The 16,982-nt window shown below is 40.7% G+C and overlaps 1 long non-coding RNA gene across 6 annotated transcripts in view; it reads right to left on the bottom strand.

The window, feature by feature from the left end:
• The window catches only part of LOC116216418 (uncharacterized), a 112,247-nt gene that overhangs the window by 81,017 nt on the left and 14,248 nt on the right, over positions 1-16,982 (bottom strand). For all 6 annotated transcript variants that reach the window (XR_004159106.2, XR_014882265.1, XR_014882263.1 and 3 more), the window contains exons 4-5: positions 9,722-9,788; positions 2,986-3,081 (exon numbers count right to left, since the gene is read on the bottom strand). This is a non-coding gene — a long non-coding RNA (uncharacterized LOC116216418). The remainder of the gene's footprint in view (positions 1-2,985; positions 3,082-9,721; positions 9,789-16,982) is intronic.

The following is a 16,982-nucleotide window of genomic DNA, read 5'->3' on the forward strand; positions in this document are numbered from 1 at the left end:
TCTCCCAGGCTTGCTTTCCCTCCTCCTCCATGCACTTGATGAAGGTGCTGGTGATGTCCCTGAGCATTTCACACCTTTGTCTATGGATTTGCAGTGTTCCCCCCCAGTCTCACTCAATACATGGAGCTGAGCAGCTTTGGCTCCCAATCTCTGTATCTATCATTCCTGCACAAGGACTTTTGCCTGGAAACCCTCCCTTTGATCTGTCTATTGGTGCATGTCTCCAAAGGACGACTGGATAGAAGTTTATTTGGCTTAGCTTTTGGTGATTCTGCAGGGAATTTAGTTGTTTGGTTTCCAATTGATCTGAAGGTAAAGCTAATGAAAGGATGGTGATTTTAACTGAATTCATTATGGATGCAAAGTTTTTGTGCTTATTTATTTTTATATGAAGTCATAATGTGTGACTAACTGCCATGTCAACAGGCACTACAAATCTTTAAACAACGATGCAGCAAAACATCCAGGTTTCAAGAGCACTCGTCTCTTTCTATTTAGAAGCTGAAGAGGTTGTTACATTGCACGGTGTACTGGGGAATATCAGATCCTGCAGTGGGACATCATTTGACCCAGTGTGATAAGAGCTGAGTTACATCATTCATGAGGCAGCACAAAAAACAATATGGAAAATTCTCAGAAGTGCAGAAGGCCTTGGTCCTGTAAATATTTAAATATACATGTATCTATTGAGGCTAATCTATAGGCAATAGATAAGCAAATTTGCCAGGTTACCAAGCTATTGCTTTTGAATGTAACTACTATAGATTGCTGTGCAATTCCTCCTCCTTTATTACTGACAAAGTAAAACGTAGTATAATTTGTAATGCACAAGCTATTTCTAGTCAGGACACAAGCTGTCTGCTTTGTGGAAATCTCCTGCACCTAAAACTGACATCAATCTGAACCTTCTTGTTCTGCTTACACCAGAGTTGGGAATGATCCTTGCTTTTCCTTCCATCAGAATATAACCTTCAATTGATATTAATTTGCTGAACTGTCATTTAGGTATAGTTGCTACTTACTTTCTCCCTGTTCCCAAATATATGTTACTAATAGATATTTTTTCAAGGTTGATATTGCTTTCTGGTATTAAACACACAATAGCACCTCTATGAAACAGGTCATACAGCGTTGTAAAAATGATTTAAAAGCCCAGAAATAGCAAACACACCGAGATGAGTCCCGCTAATGCTGAAGTTACTGAAAATGCTGAGAAGGCTGCTCAATTGGCACAATTGCCAATTTCAGACCGTCCACTTTGATGGAATATATTTTTTGCTTGAAATCATGAGGCATCTTGGGTAGATGTCTGTATTTCTCTATCTGCCATGTAAAATACCTTCCCACAGTTCACCAACAAACCAACAACACATACAGTGTTTTGGGAACTGACAACACACACAGTTATGCTGTGGTTTGGTACTGGATCACATAAGTAGGCAACAGCATGTGCAGCGTCAGGAAATTTTCTACTTAATAGTGTAAGCAACTGGTCTGTTGGACATCTTCAAGTTCTCATCTGCTTGGATGTGAGCCATTGGGTTCAGGTAGCCTTGTTAAAAAGGGATTTGCAGGTCTTTGTGGTGTTACAGCCCTGCCAAGCTGGAAGCTATAGACAAGGTCAGTGTCTAGGACTCTGTTGTATTAAATGAGCAAGTGAGCTTATATGCATTGCAGATTCCCTGCCCATGAGATCTCTTGTCTAAAGCAATCTGCTGAAAGGTGATAGGGTTGAAGTGTAGGCTAGACAACATGCATATGGCAGGTTTGTAATATTCTAAATAGCATCCACTGTGTTTTCTTGGGTCAACATACAAAGAGTGTTGGTAAATCAATAGTTTAATCCGAGCGTGACAGGACCATTTATCAAGGCTCTCACAGAAGTGCTTCTCTGCTAAACAAAGCAGATTTACAGCATTACTGGCAGAAGCCATTTTGCATCATGTGGCACGGCACACTTGCTGCAGGACGTGCTTATGGTCCTTCCTGTCTGCAGTGAGAGGAGACAAACCAGGCCATCAAAGCACTGGTGCTGGGGAACACTATTAAGCACATGTTGCCATGTTGCCTTACAGTATTATAACGCAGAAGGGTTGGAAATAATGATTGTTTAATTATGAGGGGGAATTTACTTCGTTTTTACTTGAGGACCAGCAAGCTTCTGTTCTCCAGGCATTATAAAGATGCTACTTGCTGGTATAAAAGACTTCAGTTCTTTCAAAGACTTGGCTAGGAGCTCTTACAAGAAAATGGAGGGATATAGCTATGTTACAGTGACATTTGTGACTGAGGATGAAAGTATGGGGCACTTGCATTTCACCATTAGATAACATTGTGTGAGCCAAAGGTAGCATTCACAAAGCCTGAGTTCCTCCAGTTTGGTCCCAAGCAGCATATTCACATATCAGATTCCCTCCCTCAGCTGCTGAAATCAAAGGGAACAATGGGCATACATACAAATGAGCAGAAGTGCACAATCGTAGGTGTCAGGCCTGCAGGTCTGAGTGGTTCAGGCCAAGACTTTGCAGGCATACCTCTCCACACAGCAAACAGAGACAGCCACCTAAATCCCCAGGTTCAAAATGTGCATAGAACCTCTACTAGAATAGATATATTAAATATAAACATTCTTTGATCTAAGGGATTTATAAAGCAAATGAAATTAAAGCTGAAAGAAAAGAACAGTGGCAGAAAAAAAAAACAACTAAGTATCCCTCATAAAATATATATCATCACCTAAAACACAGAGATTTTATTCTGATACAAACTTATGTAATTTTATTTCAGAAGAATTCTTGAAAATATATTTGTATGTAGGAAAATGAGGCTACACCTCCTGCACATATAGAATATGTCTATTATAGAATAACTGTTGGACTACAGAATACTAAGAAAAAAAATTCATAAGGCCACCACAGTCTTACAGCTACTTTAAACCCCCATAAAATTGCTCACAGGATTAACACCGCTATTCATATTACTTACATTTCGAGCCAGTAGTGCAAAGAACAGGGCAAAGTGAATGAGCTCCAACCTTTCTTCACCAGAACCAGTACCAAAAGACACTGGGCTTGTTTCACTCTGTGGATAATGGAGATAATTCAGTCTCTCATTCGCTTCCTTCCTCATTGTGCAGGCTAGCTAGGTAAGCAATCCTTGAGCAACAACTGATATTTTTATTCTCCTAGCTCTTTCTTCACTTTGTCACTTGGAGATTACTATGGCTGTAAGAGTACTTATGGCTCTACCTAGGAAGAGTATTAGTTTTGGCCAGAAGGTTATTAAAAGCATTATTATTAAAAATAACTGTTCCCTAATGTGTACCCAATTTTTCCTCTTCCTTTTAGTGCATGAACTTGCATGGAAGTAGCCTTTTTTTTTCACACTAATTCTAGTTGGAAAAAACTTTCCTTTTCCCATTGCATTTTTAATGCACAGTTCAGTTTAGAGCAGAGGTCAGATGGTAATTTCTCTCATGTTTTTGCATATTTCCTCTCTAAAATACACTCAGTACTCATGGATAATTCACATAGTAGAATGATGTACAAGAATTGTCCTTTACTGAAATCCAGTGGCCAAATATATTTCTGGAATCATAGAATTATAGAATGGTTTGAGGGGAAAGGGATCCTTAAGATCATTTAGTTCCAACCCCCTGCTATAGGCAGGGACACCTAGACCAGGTTGCTCACAGCCCCATGCAGCCTGGCCTTGAACATTTCCAGGGAGGGGGCATCCACAACCTCACTGGGCAACCTGTTCAGTGTCTCACCACCCTCACAGTAAAGAATTTCTTCCTAATTATCTAGTCTAAATCTTCCCTCTTCCAGTTTAAAACCATTTCCCTTATTCTGTTGCTACATGCCCTTATAAAAAGTCCCTCCTCAGTCTTCCTGTAGGGCCCCCTTCGGGTACTGGCAGGCCATTAAAAGGTCTCCTTGGAGCCCTCTCTTCTCCGGTCTGAAGAGCCCCAGCTCTCTCAGCCTGTCCTCATGGGGAGGTGCTCTAGCCCTCTGGTCATATCTGTGGCTCTCCTCTGAATCCACTCCAACAATTCCATGTACTTCTTGTGTTGGTGGCTCCAGAACTGGACGCAGTACTCCAGGCTGTTGGTAAAGCCATGTTGGTTACCACCAATTACCTTGTCTTTACTTTTCATGTGCCTTAGAAGGGCCTTCAGGAGGATCTGCTGCATGATATTGCCAGGCACAGAGGCGAAACTGACTGACCTGTAGTTACCTGGATCTTCTTTTTTTCCATTCTTGAAAATGGGGGGATTATGTTTCCTCTTTTCCAATCAGTGGGAGCTTAACTTTGTGAATGTTCCACATCTATCAGACTAAGAGGCATGATTCCCCAAAAACCTTTCTCTAGACATATTTCCAGTGGAAATCAAATTTATAGTCAATTTCTAATAGTCTCTCAACCAACCTACTTATATAAGTTTAGTCATACTCTGTGTAGTGTTTGTCATCATAGAGGATGTACAACAAGATCCCAAATGAAAAGCTTCAAGGAATTGACACATCTATGTTGTAGTTTGTCCAGCTGTCACAGAGCAAAGATTCAAATGGGAAGTTAATGAATTATCATTCTAGTTGTGAAAATGGAATTAAGAAAAATAAGAAATAATAAGGAATTATAAAAAACTGAAAGGTGGTGTGAACAGGTTAAAAACAAACAAATGGAGAGAATGAAAAGAAATGAACTCAGCAGAATCTCCTATGACATGACTGGTCGAATTCTCTTTACAGGTTGAAGACATTAGCAGCCCCTGAGGACATTCCCAAGTTGTGATTCTTCATGGCCTTCTACCACTGTTGTTCCTGCAAATGCAGGCAGTGGAGAAGTTGATACCTGCCATTTCTGTTTAGCATTTTTCCAGTTTATCTTGAACACAGTGCCAAAAGACAAAATTGAGTGTGAAGTTTCCCTGAGACTATGCAAAGGTCATCGCTGCAGAAAGGCATCTAGGGCTTTTAAAGAATTTAATTTTATTTTCTTCATCTCTCCATTTTTGCCCAGTATCTTCCACCCCTTGTATAAGGTTTCCAAAGAAGACAGAGAGTGTAACACACAGCTGCATCTACACAGCTAACAGGATGAGTACAGTCTCCTAAAAAAGTCTTATTTTTGACTAAGAACTTGTTGAATGAAGGCAAAGTATTCTGTCATGTAGCTAATGAGAAACAGTGCTGTACCTACAGAGGGAGAAAAACAAGAGCAATGCTCCATTGGTAATAATACAGAGCAAAACATTTTCAAGAGTGTGTGTGAGGCAGTGGAGAGCAGTAGGGGAGACAAAACAAACGCTGGCCTGTGCCCCTCAAGTAACAGTGGAGCACTAGGTCTTTTTTAAGGAATAAAAACATTTCCGAAATTATTTTTCCCACATAAGGTGGCGGTAACCATAAACAGAGAATCACCACTTTTTCACCAAATTTGTTGAGCAGAAGAGATGCTTTCCTTTCTCCTGGATGGGATGCACAGGTTCAGACACTGTGCTTTCTGGCTCTTAACGCAGTAACACTGATGGTGGGATGTGCTGTAAGCCAGCTATGAGCAGTGAAATCCTGTGTCTCTGCACTCCCTCTTGTATCTCCCTCCAGATCCCACAGTGTCTCCTTACAGAAACTACTTCTGCTCTTCAACCCACCTTTCAAGGCAGCGTTCAGTAAGGAATGGGAAAGCAAAGTAAACATCAGTGGCATAGTCTGGCAAAATGAACCACCCTGTGTCCTCAGTTATCACATTTTGTCGAGCTCTGAGTTTGATTTTTCACAGCTAATGAGCTGGAAAATATCTTGAAACTTCTAATCCCACGTCAAACTTGATTGAAATCAGCAGAGTTATCAGAAACAGGGATGTACAGATAGGTACATGGGAACAACAGAGTGTTGTGCAACATGGCCCTGTTCACTTACAGAAATATGAGTAAAACCAGCATAAATAGAGATCTGTTGAGAGGCCCCGGTCTAGTGAAAGAAATCCAGCCAGGTGGCCCTAGCTCCAGCTTTATAGCCTGATCCATGCCAACATTTCCCATAGAGGCAGTCCAATATCCCACACAGCTCTCCTCTTCCCAGCTCACTAAAACTGCAGCATTTCCTTCAACAGATTACAGCCGAGACAACCTTCCCTGCCCTCCAGATTAACCTTGTCCCAGTTTCTTCAAGCTTTTGTGAGATGGGAGCAACCACCAAAAGCGGGCTGACCTGAAGTCTGCAGCATGTACCTGTATGACAAAATTTTCTCACTCTTTTTTTTTTTTTTTTTTTTCTTTCTGTCACAGATCCAGGCATTAAAGACCACTCATTCTTGTGCCAAATGAGAATTCTTTGGATTGCTGGACTGACCTAAAACATTCATGCTGAGGCAGTTCCAGCTTAAAATGAATTGCCTTTTAGTGTCACATTACCTCCCCTGGGCCCGTGCCTCTCATGATGCCTCTCAGCCCCCTCCTTCATGTTGAGGATTTGCCATGGGCACTGTGTCCCTACAAATGCATTATGAGAGATGTACTCTAAACAGGGAATCAGGACCTTCTGGAAAAAAACTGGAGCCTGACGCTGCCAGTCTTCAACATCAGTGTACCAGGATGGGTAAAGAGGCTATTCTAGTGAGGCAGTGTGTTTTGGATCAGTTTCTTTATCAGTGTTTCACAATGATATCAAAATGTCCCTAAAAGCACATTTCCCAAACAATTCTTTTGGACTTCTGATTCTCAAAAAAATCAACACCCCATCTCCCTGCCCTTTTTGGCCTCGATTTCCACCGTCACAAATACTAACATCAGTTTATGAATTCCTTTTTCCCTGCCACTGTAATTACCTGTAACTTTCATGCTATCTTCCTATTTTGCTTTCAGTAATTATATATAACATTTTTTCCCACGTAAATTATCACGAGGATAATCCCAGCTCCTCAGATCCCACAGTAAAGATCTGTTCTCTCCGAGCTGACACAACAACAGGCGATTCACTGAGCACACACAGACGGACACACATTTTCCATGAACTCATTTAGCATCATTACCAAAACTGGCTCACTAGCAATTTCAGCTAATAAGAAAATGAAGTTAGCGCAAAGCTTCTGAAAATAAATTCTGTGGAAGACGTTTCTCTGCTTTAATAGAGATTGAATGCAGGCCGTTTCTCTTTCCCTGTGTCCCAAACAACGCATCAAAACAATGTTTAGCAAGTGAGCTACATTTCACAACGCTTTCGCATCATAGATAGACGTAAAATAAGTTACTTGGCAGTGTGAATGCCCAAGAGAGAGGAAAGTTGGTGGGTTTTCTGTCCAGCCTGGTTTCTCCCAGTCCTTTAGGATTGCCCAAGATTTTTCCATGACCTCACTGTGTCTCTGGCGGCTGTTAACCCCCTGAGCTACCAACACAGTGCAGCCGTGGGAAGCCTCCCTCTGTCCCTTCCATTCATTCTTAATACCTGGCATATCCCACATGGTTAAACTTAAACAGAAGGAGACCACAGGCAAGATAGACGGAGAGAAATGCTTTAAGAGATTCCATGTTCCCTTTAGCAAAGCGATGGGGAAAGAGCTGAGGACGTAACCCAGAACACAGTATCAATTCAGTGGTTTTCCCCAGTTTTTCAAGTTTGCTTAACGCTTCTTAAAACTCCTCCCTGGGTGTTCTGACTTCTCTTACAGAGAATACCAGAAGCCTGGCACTTGAAGTCCACTTTCCTGAAATACTCAGCCTGCTGCAGCTCCTTTGCACAACGTATGTGGCAAGCAGATGTAGCAGGGTCACAAACATTGCTGAAATGAATGCTCAGCGATTCAGCAGAGGATTTGTGTGCGGTTTTTGTTGTTGCCTGCTGCTAAACAACTTTGTACACTACCAGTAATTACTGTATCTGTTTGTCGCTGTTGTTGGTTTTGTTTTTTTGCTTATGCCTTACCTGGTAGCTTTGTTTGTCACTATAAAAGTATTGAGAACAGCTTGGAAACTTTCTTTTGCTCTGACTTGAAAAGGCTGTATTCAATTCCCAGGGTACACACTGCGAGCTGGGTTAGGCTCTGTGGCAAAATCCTCTTCCTTTTACAATGCTGCCTTCACAGCAGGTGCTGAATTTTCTTCTACTGTATGATTATTTTACCTTTCTGTGGTAGCGATGTACCAAAATCCCCTGAACTTGCATTAAATGTAGAGTTTTTCTAGATTCACATGTCAGAAGAGCTTCTGCTTCTTCTTCAGTCTCTAGCCCTAAAACTTTCCCCTTCCCAAGATCTGTTCTATACTAGAATTGTTATATGCCAGTCAAGATCATTCACAATATTTCTTACTCTTTTTCCACACACTTTATCTCTGGACTGAGCTTATACTACTACACTTCCTCCAGAGTATCTTATTGATTAGAATTACAGTTCTGGGCTGGAGCAGAAATGAGGATAGGCACATCCTCTTACAAGCCAAGTCCTCTTACTTCAGTTTCCCATCTTTCTTTGGTACCTTTTAAACCCCTGCATCCGGTATCTTAGAAGTCCTGAAGAACTGCATCCAGTTGAGAAGGAGGTAAAGCAATGGGGCTTTAATATCCTCATTAAATTTGCTTGTTGCCCTCAATCTTTTCAGAACATATTGATTAATTTAACTCTTGCTTGATAAATGCTGAGGTATTTATACTCAGGCACACAAACAATTCCTATCATATGATAGTAAGATGTGAAAAAATCAGCATGATGTTAATACAAATTTTAAAAGGTATAGGATTCTAATCATACCGAGCAGTTGTTACTGAACTGACTTTGGTATACATACTCTTAATTTTCACATGTATGTTTTGGAAAAGAAAAACATAACTTTCATACAAACTAATCTGAAGTTTAAGGGTGTTTTTTTTAACTAATCAGTTCAGTAACAACTGCTGGGTATGATTATTAAAATGTCAATTTTACTTTGCACAGAGCAGTGGGTTTGTTTTTTTCTGTGGTTTGGGTTTTTTTTGTTGCTGTTGTTGCCATTTTAGAGTACCTTTAATAAATAGCATTTAACCACAGACAGCTGTAGATTCAGTCTGTAAATCACACTAGACGAATTACAAGAAAAAAGGAAAGTGCACATGTTCCCAAGTGTTGCCATTTTCCCACCATTGGAAATGGGATTTTTAAAGCAAGTTTTCTACTAGTCTTGTGAATGCCAAAATACCACAGGGCTGAAACAGAAGCTGTAAGCAGTCACCATGCCTCACAATAAAGCAAAAATATTGCACCAAACTGGAAGGAAAAGCAAAGGCACTTTCCTTCCGTGTTACTGTAGATTAATTTTAGAGATGGGCACAAACCATAAAATTTAGATTCAGCCATAAACCTGGGAGCATAAAGCTTGAAATAAATCTGGATCTTTGTACCAGACCACCGTGGTTGCTGGCAGACAGGTATTAGCTGATTAGTTGGAAAAGTCCACAACACATCTATTCCATATGCCCCATATCTCACAGTATGTCTCCAGGTCCCCCACATCACTGTAAATCCTGTACTGTTACACCACAGACATTTCCAGTGTCTTAGGTCCCTGTGATAGGCACCAAAAGCTTTTTAAAGTAGCAGATGTTCTGAAAGAGCAGAGCTTGGATAAAAGTTTTCACCCAGATATATAAATCTCGTTTGTGGAATCTCCCAAATCAATCTCATTTAGTGAAAGAGAAATTCTATTTTAAAATCCAGCAAGAAAAAACATTTAAATAAAGCAACATACCTAGAAGATGACTCAAAGCTGAATCTTTACGTTCATTAATTCCAGGCAATTCCTGTTGAGTCTGGGACTAGAAACAGAAACAGACAAATACATAAAAATGCACGTGTAGTGGACAGAAAGGAAGAAATGGATATGATAAGGGTATACTTTTCATTTGAATAAGAAGTAGGTTACTACAGTGTGATCGAAAAGATTATCCCTCAGCTAATTTATTGTGTTGCCAAAATTTGTTATTGGATATCAAGGAAATTAAAAAGACTTGGTAGACCAAAGTAGATGAAGGCAAGCAATGGGGAGCTAGGTCCTAGAGACCCATACTGCTTCTTAAATCATAGCAGTTCCTACTTTCTTTAAAACATAAATTACACCAAGTAGTCAAAATCCAGCTTTAATTCTCAGCTTAATGATTACATTGGTCCATTTCCAAGGCTGCAGCTAAAGGCCATGAGAACTTTTAAAATATTTTCCCACCCATATACATATTATCCCAAGCTTTCAGAAAAAAAATGGCAAAAAGACAAGCGACCAAGAAAGAAGAACAATGATCATACAGAAATTACAGTGGTGAAATAAAACATTCAGCATGAAGTTCCAGTCTGCAAGGGAGCTTGGAAGCTGCTAGGTGAAAGGAAAATTCTGATTTAGTGGCTTGCTGAAGTCTCAGAACAGTGTTGGAAGAGGTGGACAGAGCCACATATGGCGCATTAGACCTCTTCTCACATCCATTTACTATGAGTTTGAGGAGTTTCGGGTTTCCTTTTATATTCTTCTTTTTATTTCCTCTTTTTTTTTTTTTTTTTTCCTTACTATGTGTTTTTCGTAGAAAATTATTTCAAGAGTTTTCCCTTCACTTTCCTATGCAGAGCTACAACAGTTTACAGTTAGCATCTGGCTCTGCATGCCTAGAACCCATTCATTTCGAGCCATTTTCAGAATCTGGATCTTGACTTGTAATAATGCACTAAAAAATTCTGATATGTATGTTTTTTTACACTACTTTAAATTTCAAAATACCCCCAAATCTCCGCAAGCCTCCTCCCAGGAGAGTAACTTTCTGGAGAAGCATGACATTCTTCATAGCGCTCCGATAAAGAAGCAGCATGACAAATACTTAGCCTGATGAGAAAGCTGAATAATATCAAAATAAAGTATGAATACAAATTTATGAGCTGTATCAGTCATAATTAACCAGTCAAGAGAAATGTCACTGTATACAGATCTGCTACGTGAAGAATACGGAATATTGTACTGAATATCTTAGTAATTCTTTAGGAAGGTATTGAACTTTTCTCGCAATTAATTATTCATCCATAAAACTTTCCTTTCCTTGTTTCCTCCTCAAATTATTTCAGAACTTTCCTTCCCTTTGTGAGATCGGGAGTGCAATCCCATGCATGTACGCAGCACAAAAACACAAACCCGTGAAAAAAGCCACAACAGACACCACCCCCAGCTTTCCCCAGTTGTACATTTGATGCTTGCCGGTGCCATTAAGCAAACACAAAACAACAGCAAGCGCATTCTGTTGAAATGTTTAGCTAAATGGAACCAAAACAGTCACAGTTCACAATTTCATAAATACATTAATTAGAAGTGTCTCCAAATAGCATGTGATTTTGAATTATTAACATAAAACACTGCATTATAAATGACTGCAAATTGCATTCCTTAGTGCTCTCCATGCTTAATTTATTATGCCGTAGGAAAATTTGCAAATTACTTTACTGTTTTATATTTAATGGATAGTTTTATATGTATATTGTTTCATTAAGATAAAATTAAACCACAGTGTACATATTATATGCCTTTCCAGTGACATAAATGTCACTAGAGACCCTCAGACTTTGTCAGGAGGGGTGTGTGCTTCTGTCACTTCCTAGATTTAGTAAAGGAGCAAAGAACAGGTTCAAGTTTCTGGTCTTTTCATGTCTGGCCACAATTGCTCCTTCTGGCCAGCCTGTTTCATAGGCAGGTGAAGGGCATGCCAGGAAAGTTTCCTGCTCCTTGAAAGTAGGGAGAGGGGTGGCAGAGCCATGCTGGAAGACAAAGGACCAATTCCAGTGGTGGCCAGCGCTGCAAGGATCGTGCAGTCACCGTGCTACTGTGCTCTGGGGTGGAAAGAAGGAAGCAAGGGACAAGCCTCCTGCCCCGAGCTCCACAAGCAGAGAGAGATCGAAAAACCCTTAAGCCTCCTAGGAAGAGACAAAAAGGCTGGCATGGACTGATGGACTGCACTGCCAAGTCTATTGCTGCTGCATGTATTAGGATTTGGGACTGTTTACTCTGGAGGAGGTTCAGGCGAAACCTCATAGTTCTCTACAACAACCTGAATGGAGGTTGTAGTGAGATGTGGGTCGGCCTCTTTTCCCAGATAACTAGTAATTGGGTGAGAGAGAATGGCCTCAAGCTGTGCCACTGAAGGTTCAGGTTGGATGTCAGGAAAAAAGACTGGTGAGGTATTGGAACAAGCTGCCCAGGGAGGTGGTGGAATCACCGTCCCTGGACGTGGTAGTAAAGACCATAATTTAGTGGGCAGTATTGGCAGTAGATGGATAGTTGATCTGGATGATCTTTGGGGTCTTTTTCAACCTTAATGATTCTATGAAATCCCGATGAACGTAGGGCTGGAGATATAGTCAGTGAGGGATGTTGTAAGTATAAGGAAAATCCATTAAAACTGTAACTGTAAAGACATTCATCTTCGACAACTTTTTTGTATGCTGCCTGTTCTTGGCCATTTGTCTTCTCTATTTGTAAATTCCTCAGAAGAGGAATTGCCTCTAGCCAAGTGCTTGTAGAATATGTGTTACTGTGGAGACTCCGTCAAAAACCCAAAATGCAAATAGAGTGTAAATAATAGATATTATTTATGGTACATAAATAAATAACATTGGGCCATGAAAAGGCATTCTAGATATGTTTAAATAGGCTGTCCAATCCCCTAGATTTTAAGAACTAATAATATCCCTTTGGTGAATGTGACAGACCAATTGTTTCCTCAAACTGACTTTCAGACTTTTATATAAGATAGGAAAGGTACCATTTACCTTCAGAACAGTTTCCATGATGTTTTCAGATGTGTTTCCAATTAATAAAAATATAGCAAAATAAAATGTGGCAGGAAGGGTAGGAGGTGGAGAGTCTGCATATTTGGGGAAAGCTTTAATTCTGCTTTAAGTTAAAATTCTATTAATGAAAATGAAGTTACAAGAAAATGCGTGCAAGAGGGAGAAGTAGCCTCTGAGCTATTCTTTTCAAGTAATAAAGATGAGACTGTCAGAAATTGAGGTGTCAAAACTGGAAGTGCTGGAACAAATTCACAAATTAAAGAGCAACAAGTCACCATGACCAGATGGCATACATCTGAGAGCTCTGAAGAACTTAAGAATTAAGTGGTTGAGCTGCTAACAAAAAAATATGCAGCCTTTCATTACAGTGCTACCATGCCAGAAGATAAGAGGTAACAAATACCTCATCTCAAAAAATCTGGAAGGTGTGTTCCTGCAAGCTTGATTAGGGCTGTAGATTGCTTTTCTCTTTTAATCATCCTGGCTTCAGAGAGATCAGCACATCCAGCAAAAAGAGCCAGCCTCAGCCCATCAGGAGCCACTGGCAAAGGCGAGCATGGGTGGTTTGCTGGCTCAGCATACTCTGGTGACCACTGACCTAGAGACGAGTGGTGGTCCTTGAAAGGACTGACTTCAATGATAATTAAAAAACAACTTCCCTAATTAACCCCTGCCCTTCTTAAATGTGGCCTAGCTTCAGTGAGTGTCTATCCCTTGAAATAATGTTGGGATAGGTTAACTCTTTCCTAGGCACATTTATGAGTGGGATGATAGGACAAAGCTATTGTCTTAATAACCCAGGATTTCTTCTTGGTTTTATGCCCTGTTTGCAGTTCCTTACTATTCAGATAAGAGGCTCTCTGCAATGGAGGAGAAGGCACAGAGAGGAAAAAACTAGTTGAACATCCATCCAAGCAGCACAAACCACGTACTTGTATCATTGCATAGATTTTAAGGTGAATGTTCAATCATTTAGTCCTGTGGCGCACAGCTGCATGTGAAGCAGCACAGACGTCTCCCCACAGCCTCAGGTACACCCTGCATTCACAGATGCAGTGTCAAGCCCCTGCTCTTCCCTTACTGTTAATGAAGAAGTCCTCATACCTAAGGCTGAGGGATGAAGGCATCTCTGATCCTATCTTCTGGCTATTACAAAGTGTAAGTTTGCATTACAATGCTCATATCGGGTTCATTCATTCTAGTGCTAGATAATCAGCCTGGGATGCTTGATAACCAGATTTAGGAAATCACTGGCTTTACAAAATCTAGCTGTGAAGGTTTCTGCCAGTCACTGGCACTATTATCTCACTTCTGAATGGAGTACACCTGGCTTTCACACTCAGTTACCAGTCCTTCTGACATTCCTGTGGTTAATGACAACCCTAAGAATACCAGTTACCCCTTTGAGGATTACAATCAGATTTCCTACTATCCAGGCAAGAGCTGTGGGAGAGCAGTTTATCCATCTCAACAAACATTTTGAAATGTTAATAATATATACAGAAAAAAAAAGGGGGGGAGTCCTTCTTCCACAGAAGAATCACCCCATGCCTTGTAAATACTCATTTTTTGCTGACTAAAGACTCTCCTGTTACCTCAAAATTATTTACAAATGTACTGTAGAACTCTTAAGTAGGATGCAAGAGGAGATGGTGGGAGATATGAACTTGAAAATAATCACTCACTTGGAGCTTCAGCTATGTCTGTAACATGAATGACTGAGAATCTAGTCATTGCTTGGAGCAACTAACAGCTCAAGCTCTCATTCAGGGGAAAATAAACTCTTTTCATTGTCTGGATGAGAAGTTTAATTCACATTGAAAACAAAATGTAAACACCTGTAAGAGGGGTCTGAAAATATCTTCCCCCCCACCCTCCAGATAAAATAATTTGTCACAGAAAACACTTGGTAATAACATTCTTGCTTTCTTAGGAGCTTCATAGCACCCTGAAGTGACTTTCTTGCAGAAGAGCATAGATTTAAGGTAGATGCTAAGAACCCAGACATGTGGTCTGGGACCAGCCCTTACTTTGCCAGCACTGATCATTATAGCAGTCAGACTGGAAATAGAGATGCTCTCAGACACTTTGCTGAGTGCAGAAGCATGCAGCATTTTGGTTGTTTTTTTTTTCTTTAATTTGAAGTGCTTGGTCTAGAGAGTGAACTTTTCTTCTGCAGATGCAACAGAGAAGTGATGATCATGTCAGTCATAGTCAATAACAACTTTGGGACTGTGATGCTTTTCAACCCTATGCTGTCTCTAGTGAGTGTTGACAGACTGGTGTGAAGGAGGAAAAAGATTGCTGCTGTCTTCTGTGAACTGCTGATAAATCCTTCTCTTTCCTATGCCTATACAGCCACATTTTAAAGAAAAACATGAGAGTTTCTTCAGGAAAATAAAAAATAAAAGTAAAAAAAGAGTAATAAATGTTGCTTTCTTCTCTTGATGTTCTTAATGCATGTATCTGTGAGCAAGCAGCAGGGGTATGAGCAAAAGTCAGCATCTGAGCAGGCTTTCTATTCCAGTAACAGGCTGGATGGGCTGGAGCAGACTACCATCTTTCCTGTTTTCTCTGTCTTATGGATCTGCTGAAAAGGACAGCCAACTTTTCCCGATGTCTCAAAAGTCCTCACATTAGCAAAGTGCCATTTCTACCTCATCCTGTCTCAGTTTCCACCTTCAGAATCTTAAGTTCCTATGGTATATCCAGGTTCTCAAGATGGCCAAAGCCACCCGATCTTCTCCTGGAATGGGTAGTCTTAGGCTTTGGGCCACGATGGAAAATCCCGTCGTGAGTGACTTTTATATTTTCAAAATCCACTGGAGGAACCGCAAACAGATGTTCTCGCAGAAATGTGAAAAACAGGATATGTGTGGGAGTCCTCACTGGGAAGAATGGTGGCAGTCTTGCAAATTAAGTAATGGACGTACGATTCACGCTCAGCAGAAACCAACGGCTTAAAAATAGCTAACCCTCTCAATATATTCTCTGTGCATTCTTTTTAGGGCAGTCACTTCCTCATCCTATATCAGGCAATAAATACGGACAAATTCACAACTTACTCTAGTGACTTTTAACCTAGGAATGCTAGTTGCTTTTATATTTTATCATAATGAATTCCACCCATCATTACAAAAACCCAAGTTTTCCCATGCTTGACTCAAATTAAGGCCCATGCTGTTTAGGCAGCCAATATTTTTGCAGCCTCTAGGCTGAAGCAATGCAGCCTGTTCTTCACAAAGCTATCAATGGAAAAATCTAATAGCTGAGAAAATAGATGTCCATCTTTTAAAAGCTCTGCAGTGTTCACTGGTTGCTTTCACACGCAGCTGTGCTGCCAGACATCTGCCTGCTTCCTCCATGCCCAGAGACCCACGTAGCAGACATACCTAAATTCTGTATGTCCCATTGTAACCACCAATTTGTGCAGAGTTCTTGCAGACTCAGAGGCTGTCTTGGAAGAGACTTCCACAGTGGAGGGACCAGCTTGCTTCTGGTTGTCATTCTGCAGCACTTACAGCAAGGTCATTAGATTTCTCTGAATGTAATTTTTTTTTCATTTTGATGAAGCCTCAAGTTCCAGAGCTCTGCTCAAGACCTGGAATGTGATGTCTTTGCCTGTTCTCTCCCTGACAAGTCTCTGAGATATTAAAAATCAAAAGAAGACTCTAAGGAGCAAATAAAGCCTCGTTAAAGTACTGTTTCTCTTTTGTGTTAACTCACAGAAGCTCTTTGCTCTCTCTGCCTGGCCCTCGTCAGATCTTGCATAAAAGGGAAAAAGTGCACTTAAAAGTGCTGTTTTCCTTCCATTTCCCCCTGTACTTCAAAATCATTAGTCTTTCTGCATTTCTCTTTTATTCCCAGCCTGGCTTGTGCCGAATCAGATTATAATACATTAAACCTCCAAGAAGCACAAAGCTCTGCAAAGTGCTCTTTGGGGTCTCGGTACACGTGTTCTCCAGCTCCTTTCTCCAGTAATTACTGCTATCTCAGGGTCAGCTCCTGTGTGCAGGTCCCATTCAGACATGCTCAGCCTCACCTCCAGATCAGTGCAAAAGGAATTCAGGATGGGTTTGGCCTGTGCGTCACCACTGCTCCTGTGTGCAGATGCTGGGGAACTGCTTTGCCAGCAAGGATGTTGCACTGCTTTTCCAGGCCACTTTTTTAGCAAGGAGAAGCAGCTCCTTTGG

The sequence above is a fragment of the Meleagris gallopavo genome, chromosome 3 (genome assembly GCF_905368555.1).
Source record: "Meleagris gallopavo chromosome 3, MGAL_WU_HG_1.1, whole genome shotgun sequence".
NCBI classification, from domain to species: Eukaryota; Metazoa; Chordata; class Aves; order Galliformes; family Phasianidae; genus Meleagris; species Meleagris gallopavo.